Source organism: Salmo salar, chromosome ssa22 (assembly GCF_905237065.1).
Source record: "Salmo salar chromosome ssa22, Ssal_v3.1, whole genome shotgun sequence".
Taxonomy (NCBI): Eukaryota; Metazoa; Chordata; class Actinopteri; order Salmoniformes; family Salmonidae; genus Salmo; species Salmo salar.
Genome location: NC_059463.1, coordinates 22,111,527 through 22,133,081, shown reverse-complemented (window position 1 = coordinate 22,133,081; position 21,555 = coordinate 22,111,527). Strand labels below are relative to the sequence as shown.

At 40.9% G+C, this 21,555-nt stretch overlaps 1 protein-coding gene across 1 annotated transcript in view; it reads right to left on the bottom strand.

Annotated features, from left to right (window-relative positions):
- The window catches only part of LOC106583006 (rap1 GTPase-activating protein 1), a 153,695-nt gene extending 143,059 nt beyond the window's left edge, over nt 1–10,636 (bottom strand). Inside the window, exon 1 of the mRNA XM_045705841.1 lies at nt 10,326–10,636. The gene's annotated coding sequence lies outside the window, so the exon portion shown is untranslated. The remainder of the gene's footprint in view (nt 1–10,325) is intronic.
- Between the last annotated feature and the right edge of the window lie 10,919 nt (nt 10,637–21,555).

Here is a 21,555-nt window from a genome sequence, read left to right as displayed (position 1 = left end):
CTTTGCCTTTCGCCGTCATAATAGACGCAGCAAATTACTTTCTGGCCATAAGAAAATGTTTCCATTTGAATGCAAAACATGGGCAGTGACCTTGCACTTAGAGCACAGTGAATTAGTTTATATAATGAAGACAAACTGGAGAGGGTGGGGGAAATCAGAGGAAGGGAGCGATAGAAAAAAGGACGGCAATTAGGGAACCGTTGTCAAATAAGAGTGGAAGGAAGTCAATGTTCAGGTCCATAGTAGTAAAAGACTGACAGTTATTCATTGGTTAAGCAGCTGAAATGGCTATTATGATAAAGAAAAATAAAGGAAACCATTATAACATAAGACCCTCTACAACTTCAACCATCTTTTAGTTGATGCTGGAGTAATATACTGTACTGTATACACTGGACCAAATCAGTATTCTAAAAAACAGTATATGATCTCACAATATGAAACCACTACAGAGCGAGAATAATCTGAGAACCAATTATAGAATCCTTAGATTTGAATCAATTAAACTTGCCTTTCCACATACCATTACAGCGACTATAGGGATTTGTTTTACATACAGAACGAGGATAAATCAGCTTGCTACTACTGAGTATGTATGTTCTCCCCCCAAAAATTCTGCATTCATTCCTTTTTCGAATGTTTTATTTATCTATATTTTTATCACATCTCTATTTCAGATAAATGGTGTGGTTTACAGATCTTCTGAATATTGCACAGTATTACATTTTATTACTGACTGGAGGCTGCTGAGGGGAGGACGGCTTACAATAATGGCCGGAATGGAGCAAATGGAATGGCATCAAACAGATGGAAACAATGTGTTTGATGTATTTGATACTATTCCACCTCTTCCGCTCCAGCCATTACCACAAGCCGTCCTCCCAAATTAAGGTACCACCAACCTCCTGTGGATTCCATTTTTAAATTGACTTTTTATTAACGTAAAAAAAGAGAGATTTAATACAAGGTCAATAAATACAGCATCACCGTTAACTGTGTGGGTAACACTAAAATTATAGACAACCATTTACATGGAGTACATTCAGCATCTGAATCAATTGTATGCTAATGTTATGTTGTTGTATGCTGTGTTGAAAGCATGGAAATAGTAACACCTGAGATGTTCCATCCTCACTAATTATTTCAGGTCGGCTTCACACCAATGCAAATGTTGAGTGAATTGGGCTCTCCTGTTTTATCGATTTTCATAACAGGAGCTTAACACCTGAGGATAACCCCAAACCTAACCTGCATTACATCAAAGTCATTGGTTACACCACACATGAAGCCACCTATCTCTTAAAACGGTCACAATCAAGAGTGTGAGCTGTCAGCCATTTACCTGTGGCCATTGACACTGGTCCCTGCAGCCATAGAGATATACCAGCGCTGTTACTAAGGACAGATGGATGTGTCCATCACGTTGGACAAGCCAAATTGCCATGGAATTAAACCTGTGTTACACAGAGTGGTGTAAATTGTCCATTACAGATACATGTCTGTGTCAGTTGACTGAAGGGAAACAATGGATTTCTCGCTGTGTAAAAAAGCCAGACACTCTTAAAGCACCAGACACTCTTAAAGGGATCAATAGAAAGGTCATAAACTGCAGGTAGAATCCTTAGTTGCTATATAAATTAATTATACATACCCATTGATTCTTAGAGAATTTAACTTAGAAATACTGTTAAACTGTCATACCCCATCAAAATCCAAAATATACAGTAACGTTTAACCTAAATGTAAACAAACATGGTTAAACTATAATTATAATTTTGATATCATCGATGGCCAGTCCTTGCATCCGTAGGTCTGTATGAATTTGAGAGTGATTTATTTCTCCAGGCCAATCCCTCAGCTTTTTACTAAAACAGAGGGGTGACGCTTTGTTATTTTTTCAACTAAGGATTTTAGTTTTAAAGGAAAGCCACTGGTTTTGTTCATTTTCAGCTGCATATATGATTGATTATTTCATTTTTTTAAATTATCACTCTTTTTTTGTAATATCATGATTGCTTTCGAACATGCTCAATTTCAATGTCTGCATAGAAAACAAAAGGCTAAACTTTTATGATTTATGTAACCTAAGAAAAACAGTCTCTAACAGGGAATCGCAAATTGACTGACTTCCTTATGCATGCATTGTAAAATAAACACATCAGGAAACAACTCAGACAGACAGACAGAGAGAGACTCGTTGGAGCATACATCCTGCAATCGAGGGGGCAAACACTGAGTCATGGGGAAAGGATGCTCATGGTGTGCCTACTGGCACTTCAACCATCAAAGACATGTCTTTATATAGCTCTGCCCCTCTATCTTACAAGCAACCCTTTTTGGAAATGTCAAAAGACAAGGCAATCAACATATGTTTTATGGTGACAGCTCTTCAGGTACTGTAGATCCAGAAATGAGTCATTCTGTTCTAAGTCAAAATCATTATTTTTAGCCCTTCACAGATTACAGTTTTCATTTGATCAAAACCCATGAATAAGAAAAAATATTTCAGCAACATCCCACTCATTCACTTGGGTGTAAGTTTATTAACGTTTATTACAGTAGGTCAATATGTTATTCAATTTGCAGACTCGCCCATTAAAAGTCATTAAAGAAACTTGAAAATGACAAATTTAGCAATTTCTGCAGAATTTTCATGTAAAACCTAACTGGAATGATAACCATGTCATTCCCAGACACTTCAAACACCTCAGATATTATTTTCAGACCAACAATACAATTATTCTGTGTTCACTCCATAGTAGGACGGAAAAGCTCTGAGAGAAAATACAGCACATTCGTAAATTATTCAGTCTTCTTGACTTTTTCCACATTTTGTTATGTTACGGCCTTATTCTAAAATGGAATAAATACATTTTTTCCCTCATCAATTTACACACAATACCCCATAACGATAAAGCAAAAAACAGTTTTTTAGAAATGTTTGCAAATATATTAAATCTAAAAAACAGAAAATACCTTATTTGCATAAGTACTCAGACCCTTTGCTATGAGACTCAAGATTGAGCTCAGGTGCATCCTGATTCCATTGATCATCCTTGTGATGTTTCTACAACTTGATTGGAGTCCACCTGTGGTAAATTCAATTGGACATTTATTTGGAAAGGCACACACGTGTCTGTATAAGGTCCCACAGTTGACAGTGCATGTCAAAGCAAAAACCAAGCCATGAGATCGAAGGAATTGTCCGTAGAGCTACGAGACAGGATTGTGTCAAGACACAGATCTGGGGAAGGGTATCAAAAACGTTCTGCAGCATTGAAGGTCCCCAAGAACACAGTGGCCTACATCATTATTCAATGGAAGAAGTTTGGAACCACCAAGACGCTTTCTAGAGCTGGCTGCACGGCCAAACTGAGCAATCCGGGGAGAAGGGCCTTGGTCAGGGAGGTGACCAGGAACCCAGTGGTCACTCTGACAGAGCTCCAAAGTTCCTCTGTGGAGATGTGAGAACCTTCCAGAAGGACAACCATCTCTGCAGCACTCCACCAATCAGGCCTTTACGGTAGAGTGGCCAGATGGAAGCCACTACTTTGGAATGTCAATGCCAATGCCATGTCAATGGCTGTGCGAAGTTCCTGGATATTGGTGGGAACTGGAACACTCTGCCGTACGTGTCGATCCAGAGCATCCCAAACATGTCAATGGTGAGTATAAGAACTGGGAAATGTTCAGCTTCCAGGAATTCTGTATAGATCCTTGCGACATAAGGCTGTGTATTATCATGCTGAAACATGAGGTGATGGCAGGGGATGAATGGCATGTCAATGTGCCTCAGGATCTCGTTACGGTATCTCTGTGCATTCAAATTGCCATTGATAAAATGCAATTGTGTTCGTTGTCCGTAGCTTATGTCTGCCCATATCATAACCCCACTGCCACCATGGGACACTGTTCACAACGTTGACATCAGCAAACCACTCGCACACACGTCGCCATATACGTGATCTGTGGTTGTAAGGCCGATTGGAGGAAGTGCCAAATTCTCTAAAGCGACGTTGGACGCGGCATGATAAATAAATGAACATTCAATTCTCTGGTGGACATTCCTGGAGTCAACATGCCAATTGCACACTCCCTCAAAACTTGAGACATACGTGGCATTGTTTTGTGTGCCAAAACTGCACATTTTACAGTGCTCTGTTATTGTCCCCAGCACAGGGTGCAACTGTGTAATGATCATACTTTTTAATCAGCTTGTCACACCTGTCAGATGGATGGATTATCTTGGCAAAGGAGAAATGCTCACTAACATGGATGTAAAGAAATTTGTGCACAATATTTGAGAGAAATACGCTTTTTGTGTGTATGTAAAATTTCTGGGATCTTTTATTTCAACTCATGAAACATGGGACCAAGACTTTACATGTTGCATTTATATTTTTGTTCAGTGCTGGTTTGTAACAAACAGCTTTGAAGGATATTGGGACTTGGAGTGTTGGCTTCAGTAAGTCCTGTGCAACACCGCTGTACTCAGAGGGCCAACTCTGCTTAAAATATCGGCGCCCCAAGTCCCATTCAAATTAATTTGTCCTTCTCCCAAACTATTAGACTTTTCTGGTGGTAGCACATTTAAAACGTTCTCATTCATTGACTCACTTAAGGCCCTTTCTCACCAAGTCCATTATTTTCAGCCAAATAATTCGGACGAATAAATAAATCTTGTTTATGACTCCATTCACACCAATTGCGAAATATCATCCTGCTGCAATTATATATTCGGAACAGGTTAAATTTTTGCGTCTTTTTTCGCATGCGAAAATAAGCTGTTGACCAATAGAAATTGTTATCTGGGACACTGACAGGCCACGCACGGCCACTTAGAGGCCTGTGGGTTTGTTGTGTGAATGGATGAATTAATTTCTCTCTGCTTTTTATTTTACGTTTGCAATGAATCAGCGCAGCATTGCATCAATTTAGCCAACACATCACACCAGAGCTTCACATCGCTCTCACCATTATAACTTCACCGCAAGTTCATTGCCAACACTGTAGCCTATTTTATAGCCATTCAGCAAGCAAGAGGATCGATCTATGCTTCTCTCCTCGAATAGGCCTAGGCCTATTAGTTAAGTAAGTTTCAAACTATATTGCTATTCACTGCCTATCTAGGCTACTCGTTCAAGAGCTAGAGAGACGAACAAGAGATAGGCCAGTGCAGTTGCCAGCGGAGATGCGTGAATTGTGCAAGAAGGGAACAATGAAGAATACAGAGAGATGTGTAATATATTAATGCATCATTCTTATTATTTAGATCCAAGATGGCGTAGCAGTCAGGCGTCTTTTGTCTATGTCTTGTCGTGTCCCGTGTATATATCTTTTTATATATTTTTTTCTTCACATATGTTTTTTTATATTTTTCTTAACCCCAACTTCAAAATACTCTCCTGCAACCCGCCTCACCCAATGTGGTATGTATCTGCTATTTTCTTTACTTTAGAACCGGAACCCCCAACAGCAGCTAGCCATCTAACTAGCTACTAGCTAGTAGTCAGCTAGCCACTGCTAGAGGTCATCAGCTAACCTTTAGCCCGGACAACTCCTGCCAGTCTGGACAACGCGATTCAACCCAGAGCTTATCGGACATCTTTTTCTCCAGATCCCCGGATCTTCACCTGGATCATCGCAGCTAGCTAGCTGCTATCCGATTGGCTTCTCCTGGCAAAAATCTCTGTCCCGAAGCAAGCACCAATTAGCCTGGAGCTAGCCTGTGCTAAGCCCATCTCCCAGCTAGCTGAAGAGGTCCATCAGCCACTCCTTGGGCTACAATACCTATTTTGCCAATTGGCCTGGACCCCTTTTATTGCCGATACGGAGCCCCGCCGATCCATCACAACTGGACTACCGAAGTCATCCGCCCGAGGGGGTTTTCAACAGGCTCCTCCATCGCGATGTCCCCTGAATGCCCATCTCCTAGCCGCGGCCTGCTAGCTGTCTAGAGCATACCGGAATGTTCGCTGAAGAGGTCCATCAGCCAATTTTTTGGGCTACTATACCTATTTTGCCAATTGGCCTGGACCCTTTTTTTACACGGACACCTGCTGATCAATCACGACTGGTCTGCAGACGTAACAGCACGAAGGGGCTACAACAGACTTATTCCGTTGCGACGTCCCTCTAAGGCCCTTCTGATAGCCTGCTAGCCCCAACCCGTTAGCTGTCTGAATCGCCGTGTCTCCAGCCCTCCCAGCAACTCACTGGACGAAATGATCACTCGGCTACGCATGCCTCTCCCTAATGTCAATATGCCTTGTCCATTGCTGTTTTGGTTAGTGATTATTGTCTTATCTCACTATAGAGCCTCCAGCCCTGCTCAATATGCCTCAGCTAACCCTCTTGTCCCACCTCCTACACATGTGGTGACCACACCTGGTTTAATTGATATCTCTAGAGACAAAACCTCTCTCATTGTCACTCAATGCCTAGGTTTATCTCCACTGTACGCACATCCTACCATACCTTTGTCTGTACATTATTCATTGAATCTATTCTACCGCGCCTAGAAACCTGCTCCTTTTACTCTCTGTTCCGAAAGCACTAGACAACCAGTTCTGATAGCCTTTAGCCGTACCCTCATCCTACTCCTCCTCTGCTCCTGTGGTGATGTAGAGGTTAATCCAGGCCCTGCAGTGCCTAGCTCCACTCCCATTCCCCAGGCGCTCTCATTTGTTGACTTCTGTAACAGTAAAAGCCTTGGTTTCATGCATGTTAACATTAGAAGCCTCCTCCTTAAGTTTGTTTTATTCACTGCTTTAGCACACTCTGCCAACTCGGATGTCCTAGTTGTGTCTGAATCCTGGCTTAGGAAGGCCACCAAAAACCCTGAAATGTCCATCCTTAACTATAACATTTTCTGACAAGATAGAACTGCCAAAGTGGGCGGAGTTGCAATCTATTGCAGAGATAGTACAACAGAACTCTGCAGGCTATCTAGGTCTGTGCCCAAACAAATGTGCTTCTACTTTTAAAGATCCACCTTTCAGAAACAAGTCTCTCACCATTGCCACTTGCTATAGACCACCTTCTGCGCCCAGATGTGCCCTGGACACCATATGTGAATTGATTGCCCCCAATCTATCTTCAGAGCTCGTGCTGTTAGGTGACCTAAACTGGGACATGCTTAACACCCCGGCCATCCTACAATCTAAGGTGATGCCCTCAATCTCAAACAAATGATCAATGAACCTACCAGGTACAACCCCAAATCTGTAAACACAGGCAACCTCATAGATATCATCCTAACCAACCTGCCCTCCAAATTCACCTCTGCTGTCTTCAACCAGGATCTCAGCGCGATCACTGCCTCATCGCCTGCGTCTGTAATGGGTCTGCGGTCAAACGACCACCCCTCATCACTGTCAAACGCTCCCAAAAAACAATTCAGCGAGTAGGCCTTTCTAATCGACCTGGAAGGATATTGACCTGATTCCGTCAGTAGAAGATGCCTGGTTATTCTTTAAAAGTGCTTTCCTCACAATCTTAAAGAAACATACCCCATTTAAAAAAATGAACCAGGAACAGATATAGCCCTTGGACCTGACTGCCCTTGACCAGCACAAAAACGTCCTGTGGCGTACTGCATTAGAATCAAATAGCCCAGCGATATGCAACTTTTCAGGGAAGTTAGGAACCAATATACACAGTCAGTTAGGAAAGCAAAGGCTAGGTTTTTAAAACAGAAATTTGCATCCTGTAGCACAAACTCCAAAAAGTTCTGGGACACTGTAAAGTCCATGGAGAATAAGAGCACTTCCTCCCAGCTGCCCACTGCACTGAGGCTAGGAAACACTGTCACCACCGATAAATCCATGATAATTGAGAATTTCAATAAGCATTTTTCTACGCCTGGCCATGTTTTCCACTTGGCAACCCCTACCCTGGTCAACAACCCTGCACCCCCCACAGCAACTTGCCGAAGCCTCCCCCATTTCTCCTTCACCCAAATCCAGATAGCTGATGTTCTGAAATAGCTGCAAAATCTGGACCCCTACAAATCAGCCGGGCTAGACAATCTGGACCCTCTCTTTCTAAAATTATTAGCCGAAATTGTTGCAACCCCTATTACTAGCCTTTTCAACTTCTCTTTCGTATCGTCTGAGATCCCCAAAGATTGGAAAGCTGCCGCAGTCATCCCCCTCTTCAAAGGGGGAGACAATCTAGACTCAAACTGCTACGGCTGCAGCATCAGGGGGAACGAATGCTACTTCTGATTGTGATTATTGTTCCAATTTCCCTTTCCCTAAGTTTAGCATTGTAAAACAATAGGGAATAAAACGATCAATTAGATTAAACTGCAAGTGCTTCTTCAAGACTCCTGAATATACACCACAGAGTGTAGATTCTGAGATTGTTGAGTAGGTCGCAATGTTTTATGGTTAATCTTGAGTTCACTCTAATTTTCATTTTACATAGAAGAATTAACACAGGCATGTTCCAGAATATAGAAAGAGGGATACATGGGTTCCAGCTCAAGTGTTTTTAAAGACAAACCTGGGAAATTTCAAGGCAATGGAATCTTAGTTTATATCTTTGCTTATTTAGCAGACTTATTTCAGGAAAATGTTGGGCTGATACCAATGAGGGATGCTCAGATGGCTCCTAAAGTATTGGCATATCTGCCAACAGATCATCTGGATGACGTTAACTTACTTAATTGCATAGAAAACTACTGGAGGGAGGGAGCGTTGTAGTTTTCCAAGGAACTTCATGACAACGTCTTAATATGGTAACAAGAGCAACGATGACAACATCACCAATGACAACAGTCTGTCCCTGAAATACACGGCCTCATACGTACATCATCAAGTGGAATTTACATAAACAAACCAAAAACTGAACTAGGCCAACAGACTATCAGCATTGGCCAGCGGCAAAATTGAGCCGTCAGTAGGCTCCCACTCTTTCAGCAGAAAATAATGGAATTTTTCTGTTTTATTCCTGTGAAGTGTAGAGGCCCATTAATTACATCCAGAAGGTCAGTCTAGAAGGAAACAATAAGCAAATAGCTTTAGGACCCTGGACTACATAGCACCCAAGCAGCTGTCAGTTTCTCTTCACAGAGAGGAGGGGACAATGTAAGCCTATCCACCCATAAGCAACAGGGGAATACTATGTTGATGTTAAGGCTTGGAGACACTGACAGTCTTACATTTTTCTCTCAATATAAAATATCTCAATCCATGAATTTCTGGAGAGTGCAGTGTTTTTTTAACCTTAGTTAACAGACCTTCCTTGTTGTTGCAAATGGTTTGCACAAGCAATCAAAAACCCATACTGAATCAACTGCTAATTTGTTTTTCCAATTTCTGCTGAGACATAAGGCTGACGAAGCAAACTAACTGTTGATAGAGAGAGAGATAAAATCGTCTGCCTGCTTGCCCCCGCTCCACAGCAGGCAGCACTGAGTCTAACTCTCATTGCTGAGATGGAAAAAATATCTCTGGCAATGATACAAACAGACAAGGGTCAGAGTCTCATTCACCAGGCTTATAGCTTGCACCCAAAGATAATTAGTCATAGTATACTGTAGATAAAACATCTAGATATGACTAACAGGTATTAGTACACTGAGCAACCCCCGGAAAAAAATGACTTTGACACTGTTGACCTAAAGCCAACTGGTTTTTAATTCAGCTTTTGTAACTGGAAATTAAGCCTTTATCCCTTTTCTGGATTGGGCCTTCAAGGATATATTTGGAAATCAAATCATGTATTTATCAACTGTAGTTGCCATCATAGTAAGGTAATAGGTATTCATGATCAACTAGAGGCCATGGACAGTACTATTACAGGTGCATAATAAGGAGCTGTGTGACACCTGCTATATGGACTTTATTTTACAGCGGGCCATACGTCTAAATGTTATTATTACAGTCTTATAACGTTAACTACCTGGTAACATGCCTACATAACAATATATCAACTGTTCTGTTTCACTGGGACTCATAGAGCAGAGTCGTGATATACAACTTGATATACCAGGTAGTAAGAAACTGTGTAGGCTGCTACATCATAAATAAAGGAGTTGCCACTCCTTACTGCGCTCTCGACAGGCTACTAGAGCGCAACAATGTATTGTGCTATGTACATCAGCGGAGCGTGTTATGGTCAGTGAAATAAACACGTGAGGGTTGTTTCGGCAGATCGTTCGCTAATTTAGGTATAGCCTAACATAGAAGACAAATTAGATGGTTGAACGTTGCGCTTTATGAGACTTGATAATCAGTGAAAGGAAATAAAAACTACAACCATATGGACACTATAAAATGCAACACGCCGACTCTTAAAAAACAAAAACAATATCTTACCTTTTGGTGGAGCCCGTACGGCTGAATCCACTGGATGAATCGGTTCTTGTATGCTTGGCGCGCGACTAACCGCAATACAGGTGAACTCGTTGAAGGAAGGCTGCTTGCATTACTCAAAAAAAAAAACAGTTAATCGATGTTTCTTCACGTCTCAAGCGTTTGGGTAGCTCTCAATGTTTAATTTGGCCAATTCTCCCTATTCAGAAAGCCTGAGCAGAGCAGTTGTGATGTTCGACAAATCCGCTCTCGACGTATCAGCGCAGATCTGGTACAGTGTAACCTAACGTAGCAAGTGAAATAAACAGTTTTTCCTTGAGATCTTATAAAATATGCTGTCACTGTCACGTGCTCAATCCCCACAGACCCCTCAATACCCAATGTTCGATACACGCCAAATAGTAAGGTAGCAAAAAAAAGCCATCCCTACAATGGAAGAATAAAGACTATCATATTTTATTATCGCCAATTAAAAATGAATTGTCCAATCTCATTGACCAGCACTCACTTCTGTGGAAGGGAAGATGTGTTTGTAGGCTTAGCCTTTTAATATTTTCTCACTGTTGAAAAAAATATCTATATTGATTGATTGATTGATTGATTGATTGATTAGTCATGTTTATGTTAACATACAGGCTACGTGCTGATAATCGTTATTCTCCTTGATAGAATACCAGCAGTAGATTGTTATCTTCCCTTTAGAAGAAGGCTGCTCAAATTCTATACGTCCCCCCCCCCCAAATACTTATAGACCTAGAAAAACAGCATTGGCCAGCAGTTTGACACACCCATTGGCCCAGGGGGAAACTGGCTCTCTTCTGATCTGACTACTTGACAGGACATGTACAGGGTGATATACAGATGAAAACTTTTATTCAGTCCTCCCACCCTCTGCTCTGTTAAATATATCTCTGTTCTTTTACATCCCTCTCCTTTAACACCTGAAAGACAGAGTGAGTCTGACTCAAAATGTATTTTAAACTGAAATATCTCTGCCATTTTCAAAGTCATGACCCCTCCGTCTGTGACTTTTCTTAAATAAGTCTCATCCATCTTCATTTCTCCCACTCTCCCTGTCAATCAAAGATAATAACAGTAAATGTACTTCCCTGGCTGTATCACAACGTATCCCAGACAGGGTAACTTGTTTTAGTCATGGACCATGTCAGTACAAGAATCATGCAACAAGTGAATAACAGTCCAGTATCCATTCTTAAAATACACCAAAAATATTACTCCCTGTTGAACTGCATGTTTGATCAGTTTTTACTGATGATAATCTTGATTTTAATCTTGGACTTGTTTCATATGATAGTGTCACACTTAAAAGCACAAATGTTCATAAAGTGTATACAGATGTAAGATCTTAAATTGAGCCAGTTTGCTATAGCAGGAACATAATCCTGCAGCAACAGGAAATGTAAATTATTACATGAATGTCAAGTAATGTAAATTTTTGTAGGGGCTTATACATTTTTCGTAAGGGGAAATCAAGTCAGAAATTTCAGAGTGGAAATTTCAAACTTCGCCTTTTACAACCTCAATATACCCTACAAGTTTAAAATGTCCTGCGTTGCAGGAAAGTTTTCCTGCAACAGGGTGATCAAATTAAGATCCTACATCTGTATCATTTTATCTCATCCTCTGTTTAATCAGAGTATTTGATCTCTGCTTTTCATAGAGAGATGTGAAACTCGTCTGCTACCGGTGAACATACAAAACATACTGATATCCAAGTCCCATTTCCACAGCCACATTAGCTCTCTTGAAACTCCTCAAGACCTTTAATGTCACGTCGTGTGTGTAGGTGGCAGGGAAGTCAGGCGCAGGAGAAACAAACTTGGTGTAACTGGAGTAGTTTAATAAAGTAAAAACAAACTCCAAAGCCAAAGTACATAATAAAATAAACATGGGTACAATAACCCATCGCGCACCAATCCAACAACACGAGCACATAACAACAAACAATCTCTGACAAGGACATGAGGGGAAACAGAGGGTTAAATATACAACATGTAATGAATGGGATAGGAACCAGGTGTGTAGGAAGACAAGACAAAAGCAATGGAAAATGAAAAATGGATCAATGATGGCTAGAAGACCGGTGACGTCGACCACCGAGCACCACCCGAACAAGGAGGGGCATCGACTTCGGCAGAAGTCGTGACATTTAATATATTTTCAAGTGTCTTGTATATTTATCATCATATGAATGGAAGGCTTTGAGACAGATATTCTGCTATTAGTAGAATAGATCTATGTATCTACGACAAGGGCCTTTGAGTGACTCACCATTGAGTTCCTTTGTAATCTTTCTTTCAAGAAACAGTGCTTTCGGAAAGTATTCAGACCCCTTGACTTTTTACACATTTTGATAAGTTACAGCTTTATTCTAAAATTGATTAAATAAAAATCATCAGCAATCTACACACAATACCCCATACTGGCAAAACGAAGACAGGTTTTAAGAAATAAAAAAACAGAAGTATCTTATTTACATAACTGTTCAGACCCTTTGCTATGAGACTTGAAATTGAGCTCAGGTGCATCCCGTTTCCATTGATCATCTTTGAGATGTTTCTACAACTTGATTGGAGTCCAACTGCGGTAAATTCAATTGATTGGACATGATTTGGAAAGGCCCACACCTGTCTACATAAGGTCCCACAGTTGACAGTGCATGTCAGAGCAAAAACCAAGCCATTCCTCCAAGCCAAAGGAATTGTATGACCCCAAGAGCACAATGGCCTCCATCATTCTTAAATAGAAGAAGTTTGGAACCACCAAGACTCTTCCTAGAGCTGGCCGCCTGGCCAAACTGAGCAAGGAAAACCATATCTGCAGCTCTCCACCAACCAGGCCTTTATGGTAGAGTGGCCAATCGAAAGCCACTCCTCAGTAAAAGGCACATGATAGCCCGCTTGGAGTTTGCCGAAAGGCAGCTAAAGACTCACAGACCATGAGAAACAAGATTCTCTGGTCTTGTGAAACCAAGATTGAACTCTTTGGCCTGAATGCCAAGTGTCACGTCTGGAGGAAACCTGGCACCATCCCTACGGTGAAGCATGGTGGTGGAAGCAACATGCTGTGGGAATGTTTTTCAGCGGCAGGGACTGGGAGACTAGTCAGGATCGAGGGAAAGATGAATGAAGCAGAGTACAGAGATCTCTAACTGAGGTGAAGATTCCTATTCCTACAGGACAACAACCCTAAGCACACAGCCGAGACAACACAGGAGTGGCTTCAGGACAAGTCTCTAAATGTCCTTGAGTGGCCCAGCCAGAGCACGGACTTGAACCCGATGGAACATCTCTGTAGAGACCTGAAAATAGCTGTGCAGCAACGCTCCCCATCCAACCTGACAGAGCTTGAGAGGATCTGCAGATAAGAATACAGGTGTGCCAAGCTTGTAGCATCATACCCAAGAAGAATCGAGGCTGTAATCACTGCCAAAGGTGCTTCAACAAAGTACTGAGTAAAGGGTCTGAATGTGATGTTTCAGTTTCTTTATTTTTAATAAATGAGCAAAAAAAAACGTTTTGCTTTGTCATTGTGGGGTTTTGTGTGTAGATTGATGTAATCATTTTTAGAATAAAGCTGTAACGTAACAAAATGTGAAAAAAGTCAAGGGGTCTGAATGCTTTCATGATCGAAGGCACTGTATAAGTGAGGTTAAAGGCCATTGAAGCTTTTCATTTTTGGTTAAATATAACATTTTTAAACCTATTATTCAATAATTTGTTGTTGTACCTCTACTGTACTGTATGGTAAATTCCACCCCATTCCAGGACTCAATTTATTAGCTCCCAAACATTTTAAAGGTAATTAAAAAGCGGAAAGGCAAATGCCTTGATGACTGTCTTCTCAACTGTAATACATGCAAAAAGCCTCCAGCACCGGAGCCTTTCTACATGTCATGACATCAATTAGTGCAAGGTTTACGGGCAACTTAATGGAAAGCTAATTAATTACAGCAACCTGCTGCTTGCCCTCTGTGTGGTTCCTCTTTTGTCACTGAAGAGGCCTGGAGGGGTGCTTACACCTGCACAAGTTGCTCGGAAATGACTGAACAGTTCAATGTACAAAATGCACAGTGGCCTTTTTGAAAGCTCTTTCATTCCAGTGCTTTGTGTGGAAGGTCATTAAAAAGCTTCTTACTTCATTCAGAACCAACTTTGTGACTTGGGAAACATCCGGTCCCTTTTTATCTAAAAGTGAAGTGAAAGACTAGCCTCTCAGCTGATCACCCTGACTTTGAAAACTCTGTAAAAGTGTGTATTTGGTGGAGGTCCAGTATGGTCAGGCAGGATGTGGCCTTGTAATCCTTCCAGAGCAGAGCACGCTCACTTTCTTTCTCTCTCTCTTGCTCCCCCCACCCCACCCACGTCCTCTCTCTCTCTCTGACTCTGGCTATCGACCCACTCAGTCCTCCCACACAGCAATAGATTTTGGCTTGAGGTATGGTACTGATCATCAACAATCATGTCAAATCAATATATACCCAGATGAATCATTTGCAGCTTTTCTCAGAAACCAAGCTTTTTTTTTAATTACAATAACAAATCCTTGCCAGGTATAGCTGGTAAGCAGCTTTAACAATCAAATTGATCCAGCTTTCTAAATCATTTATTTGTTTGACTGGGATGCTCATGAAAGGATAGGGTAAAAACGGTTTACCTCCACCCACAAATATAATATTTGACCCTTATAAATAACTACCATCTGCTGCACAACAAAGCCACTGGGCTCTGATGACAGTAATAAGTGGCTGCTGTGCAACAATGGCAACACTGCTCTCTCTGCATCAGCATCTGACAGACCTGCCTGCAGATACACTACCTTTGAATGCATACCTGTCAATCCTATATATTTTGTCTGGGTAAAGATGGAGGGTATCTCGTAGAACTAATACCTGGGTTAAGCTCCTATAGGAGGACTTCAACTAAATGATCCCCAACACCTGTTCAATGGATGGACATTGAAACCCTTAGGACTGAGGCCAGTGCTATTATCCAAACCTTAATGGAGAGGCAGAAATCCATTGCTTGTTCAAAGCAAATAAATCTTCTTTCCTCACCTGATTGCTATTCCCTTTGTTATTGCCCTTCTTGTTATTGGATTTTTATTTTAATGTCAAATTCTATTTCAGAAATCAAAGCTTGAAATTCAGAACACAAATGGAGATTATGGATAAATGTCATCTTGAAAGTTATTGCCAAGTGAAAGAAATTACATTTCAATAAAGTTTGATGAATAAAGTTTGATTGCTTGCAACATGAAATGAGTCATTAAGTGTTCACTGAAGGTACATTTCACACCTAGTGTACATTCCATACTTTGGGAAGCAGACCTGCAAAACATGTAGGACTACCATCCACTAAGTATTGGTACCAAGGTTACTGAATGTCTCTGTAGGACGAAGAGCACTCAATGGTCTTCCATAAGTTGCTTTAAAGGCACATACCAATTTTATGGAGCCACTACAGGAATGTGAGTGGCTGTAAGCCTGATAAGGTTATCAGAAGATTTGGTTTGGTAACATCTTCATTTTGAAATTAAACACATTTGCTACACTCTTTTTCTGCTACTGCGGTCAGCCCTCATTGGAGAGTCTGACTGCATTTACTTTTTTTTTTTACATTTACGTCATTTAGCAGACGCTCTTATCCAGAGCGACTTACAAATTGGTGACTGGCATTGTGATGTACAGTACCACAATGTACTGTACTAATGTAACATGCTATTAAAGTGCATTTCAAGGGCTGAGACAGAACACAGTCTGTCAGAAGTGGATCAAGGCTGTGGATTCATTATTCAGGCCCTGCCTGGCTACAGTGGAGAAATATGCAGTGATATGTCATCATCGTATGCCCCGAAATGAGATGCATTCTCATCCCATTTAGAACCATGCACAAGAGGTTGGTGGCACCTTAATTGGGGAGGATGGGCTCGTGGTAATGACTGGAGCGGAATTGGTGTAATGGTATCAAATACATCAAACACGTGTTTGATGTCATTCAATTTGCTTCGTTCCAGCCATTATTATGAGCCGTCCTCCCCTCAGCAGCCTCCACTGGAACCATGGCTTATGAAACAAGAGGTAGTAGAGCCTTGATTAGGAGAGGGCTTCTCACATACTTTATTACACACTCCTGGTTTTTCATCTATTTCTGAATACATTTTACATGTACTATGTAAGTACAGCATGCTGTGAATATAAACCCTAATGAAAAAACCATAAGCTCAGAAAGGTCTCAATGATCTCAAAAAGATGTTATACAGTGACAATGCGTTTTAAAGATCCTACAGGATGTTCCCCTATATAGTACTATATGCATTCTTCCTGATGTGAAGCATTCAGTATTCTATCACCTTAATGGACTAATTGGGCCAAAGCAAAGGGGCTGATTATAATAATGTCTTTCCACTCCATACCTCCAACTCAATACTGGGGTAATGAAGTTAACACTCACACTGACCTAATTCACCATTGTGATGTTCATGAGCCCTATCTGATTATGAGGAAAAATAGCCTTTGCCTCTAACAATGATCTGAGCATGAGTCACGCTCTTCTTCCACAGCACTCTCCCGCAGAACATTCCGACCCATCAGGAACATGGTACAGTATTAATAGATTCTCTTCCAATCAAGGTTGTTTATTAGCCAGGATGTGCTTACAGATGTAGGATCGTAATTTGATCACTCTTTTGTTGCTGCAGATTTTCCAGCACAGCAGGAAATGCAAACATGTAGTGTATTTGTAAGTGTAATTTGTAATTTCTACTTTGAAATTTCAGACTTGATTTGCTGTAACAAAAAATGGATCAACCCCTACAAAAATGTCCATTAATTATAATCACCATAAAACTTTAATTTCCTGTTGCTGCCGGATTATTGTGTTTCTCCACATTTTGTTATGTTACAGCCTTATTTTAAAATGTATTTAAAAAATATATCTACACACAGTACCCCATAACGGCAAAGCAAAAACTGTTTTAAAAAAAAACATTTTTGCTAATTTATTAAAAATAGAAAACAGAAATACCTTATTTACATAAGTATTCCGACCCTTTACTACGAGACTCGAAATTGAGATCAGGTGCATTCTGTTTCCATTTATCATCCTTGAGATGTTCCTACAACTTGATTGGAGTCCATCTGTGGTAAATTCAATTGATTGGACATGATTTGGAAAGAGATCTGGGGAAGGGTACCAAAAAATGTCTGCAGCATTGAAGGTCCCCAACAATAGTGGCCTCCATCATTCTTAAATGGAAGAAGTTTGTAACCACAAAGACTCTTCATAGAGCTGTCAGGGGAGAAGGGCTATGGTCAGGGAGGTGACCAAGAACCCGATAGTCACTCTGACAGAGCTCCAGAGTTCCTCTGTGGAGATGGGAGAACTTTCCAGAAGGACAATCATCTCTGCAGCACTCCACCAATCAGGCCTTTGTGGTTGAGTGGCTAGACGGAAGTCACTCTTCTGTAAAAGGCACATGACAGCCCGCTTGGAGTTAACCGAAACGCACCTAAAGGACTCTCAAACCATAAGAAACAAGAAGACTTGAGGCTGTAATTGCTGCCAAAGGTACCAAAAGTACTGAGTAAAGGGTCTATATACTTATGTAAATGTAATATTTATATTTTTTTATAAATTAGCAAACATTTCTAAAAACCAGTTTTCGCATTGTCATTACGGGGTATTGTAAACTGTAACTTCACAGAAAATGGAAAAAGTAAAGTGGTCTTAATACTTTCCGAATGCACTGTATCAGAGAGACTTTTACATTTTACATTAAATGGTGTGGATGTATAAGAGAGAGATTTTCATTAATGCCGATGGGGATGAGGATGATAATGATGATCATGATAATGATAACTTGATGATAATGATAAGTGCTTTCTTTGTAGTTACTTTTCCCTTAGGTGTAACTGTGGTGATGCAAATGTTCCACACTGCCGCAATTTAAAACAAATTGGTCTGATAGCCATTGTGCTGTCACACCCTGATCTGTTTCACCTGTCTTTGTCCTTATCTCCACCCTCCTCCAGGTGTCGCCCATCTTCCCCATTATCACCGGTGTATTTATACCTGTGTTCTCTGTTTGTCTGTTGCCAGTTTGTGTTGTTTGTCAAGCCTACCAGTAGTTTTCCCTTGCTCCTGTCTGTTTCTAGTTCCTGTTTTCTATTTTTCCCGGTTCTGACCATTTTGCCAGCCCTGACCCTGAGACTGCCTGCCGTTCTGTACCTTTTGGAATCTGATCTGGATTACTGACCTCTGCCTGCAATTGACCTGTCGTTTTTTCTGCCCCTTGTTCTACTAATAAACTTTTGTTACTTCGACACTGTCTGCATCTGGGTCTTCCCTAAAACGTGATTATGCACGATGCCTGGGTGGAATGGTCTAAACATTCCTCTGTAATCAACATGTAATTCATGTTTATAATAGACTTTTGTTATTATTGACAATGTTAACTTTGATGAACTGGCTGAGAAATCACATGGCAGTGAGAAAGCTCCAGCCAGTCTGTCGACCAAAATTGCGGCAATACATTTTTTTTTCAGGGGAAGACCTAAGGAAAGAAAGTGGAATCATACTGTAGAAATTAGCCAATTCTAACAAAAACCTTTATAATTTACTGTTGAAAATACACCTCATAACTCTTCCCACTTCACGTTTATCCAATAGTATTTAACCCTGATGTCACACAGTGCTGCAATCAAGGAACGTTTCTTGTGTGTTACAGTCAATGGCCGTAGATTATTTTTATTTATTTGTAAGATGTCCTCTCTCCTCTCCAGGGCTGGATGAGTGCATTTTAAATCCTTAGAGAAGGAGGAACTTGGAGAGGAGAGACAGACTGCTTGGTCCGTTGAGCAGGGGATCAATATGTCCCAATTTAATATGTATGTTTGTGTAATCAGCTAGTGCATTAGTGGTGGGCACCCCTGAGTAAAGAGCCTCACTGACTGGTGCACCCCATGATTGTAAAGCAGGCAGGCCCATGAAGAGAGAGTGGGGGTGTTTAATTGTATTTTCTGCGGGTTGAGGTGCAAGGGGTATTTTTCCTCAGTCAAGACCTGGGTGAAATTTGATAAATAGTTTGTTTGGTAGGTGACTGAAGCTGTATGTGTTGGTATTTGTGAGAGAGCATTCATTGTGGACTTAGCCCTTTACTTAGTCCTGTACAGTATCTTCAATATTCAACATGATCTTGGTTCAGATCAAAATGCACAGAGGTTGTGGTAGCCAGTAGTGACATGGGTGTGCTCATCATCAATGCACGTGAACTGCTACACCATGCATGAAATACACATTTGTGAGGATTCATTGAATTCATCAATCAAAACAGGTATTTCTTTCTGATCATTCATCATGTGGCAGATGGGTTATGAGCCATAAAAACTATAGAGAAACTATACCTAGGGAGAGCACAGCTGCACATATGCTGCTGTATGATCGTCCACACATTGAAATGGAACATACCTACCTTCTCCCACCACTGTGGTCATATCATTCTTTTCCAGCATCCTGCACCATCACACCATCACTTTATCATCACCATGCAGCTTCATTCCTCCTACCCCCAGAGGCCTTTCTAACCTATAACCAGGTGGGAGCAGCTCAACAGAAGCTCCAAACCAAAGATGACAAAACCAATCCCCAGTGCTTAGTCACTCAAATGTTTGCACAGCTCATTTACAGGAAATGTGCTATTACTGGGAGACTTCTGATTATTTCTATTCAACTATGTAAGCATTGTTTGCTAATTAATGGGTTAGTGAGATGGTGTGCACCTTGCAACATACATTCAGCTGGGCTTCTGCTCTTTTTCTGCAGCTAGCTTGTATTTTTGTCACGTCCTGACCAGGTAAAGAGGTCATTTGCCATAGTAAAATGGTCAGGGCGTGGCAGGGGGTTGTTTTGTGTGGGTTTTGGGGTTTTTGTTTCTATGTGGGAGTGTTCTAGTTTTCTATTTCTATGTGTTGTTTTTCCATGTTTGGCCGGGTATGGTTTCCAATCAGAGGCAGGTGTCTTTCGTTGTCTCTGATTGGAAGCCATACTTAGGCAGCCTGTTTTCCTTTGGGGTTTGTGGGTAGTTGTTTTCCGGTCTAGTCTAAGTACCTGACGGGACTGTGTTGGTCGTTTTTGTTATTTTGTCAAGTGTCTTCATTAAAAGATTGAAAATGAGCACTATCCATGCTGCGTCTTGGTCTCCATTTCACGACCCCTGTGACAATATTTTGATTTGTTCGTACTGTGTGCGTTGAGCCCTCTTAAAATGTGAGCAGTGATAATTGTTCCACCACGTAAGCACGTTCCACAGAAAAACTCATCGTATGCAACTACAAACATTATACACCAGAGATGAGATTAAGATGTTTTTTAGTCAAAAATCTAATCAAATCAAATTTAATTGTCACATACACATGGTTAGCAGGTGTTAATGCAAGTGTAGCGAAATGCTTGTGCTTCTAGTTCCGACCATGCAGTAATATCTAACAAGTAATATAACCTAACAATTTCACAACAACTACATTGTACACACAAGTGTAAAGGAATGAAATACGAATATGTACATATAAATATATAAATGAGTGATGGCCGAACGGCATAGGCAAGATGCAGTAGATGGTATAGAGTACAGTATATACATATGAGATGAGTAGTGCAGGGTATGAAAACATTATATGAAGTGACATTGTTTAAAGTGGCTAGTGATACATTACATCAAGATGGCAAGATGCAGTAGATGGTATAGTGCACAGTACATACATAAGAGATGAGTAATGTAGGGTAAGTAAACATTATATAATATAAAGTGGCTAGTCATAAATTGATTACATACATTTTTCCATTATTAAAGTGGGTGGAGTTGAGTCAGTATGTTGGCAGCAGCCACTCAATGTTAGTGATGGCTGTTTAACAGTCTTATGGCCTTGAGATAGAAGCTGTTATTCAGTCTCCCGTCCCCGCTTTGATGCACCTGTACTGACCTCGCCTTTGATGCACCTGTACTGACCTCGCTGCTGCGCCTTCTTCACCACGCTATCTGTGTGGGTGGACCATTTCAGTTTGTCACCCATGTATATAGAGTCAAATTGCCGCTGATCCCATTTTGGTTGTGAAATGCATGAGTGCTTTTACCCCACCTTTGTGTTTTTCTTTCTAATTTGTGTGGGTTGCACTGCAGCATGCTGAATGTCCTTCTACATTATGGCTGAGCTGGG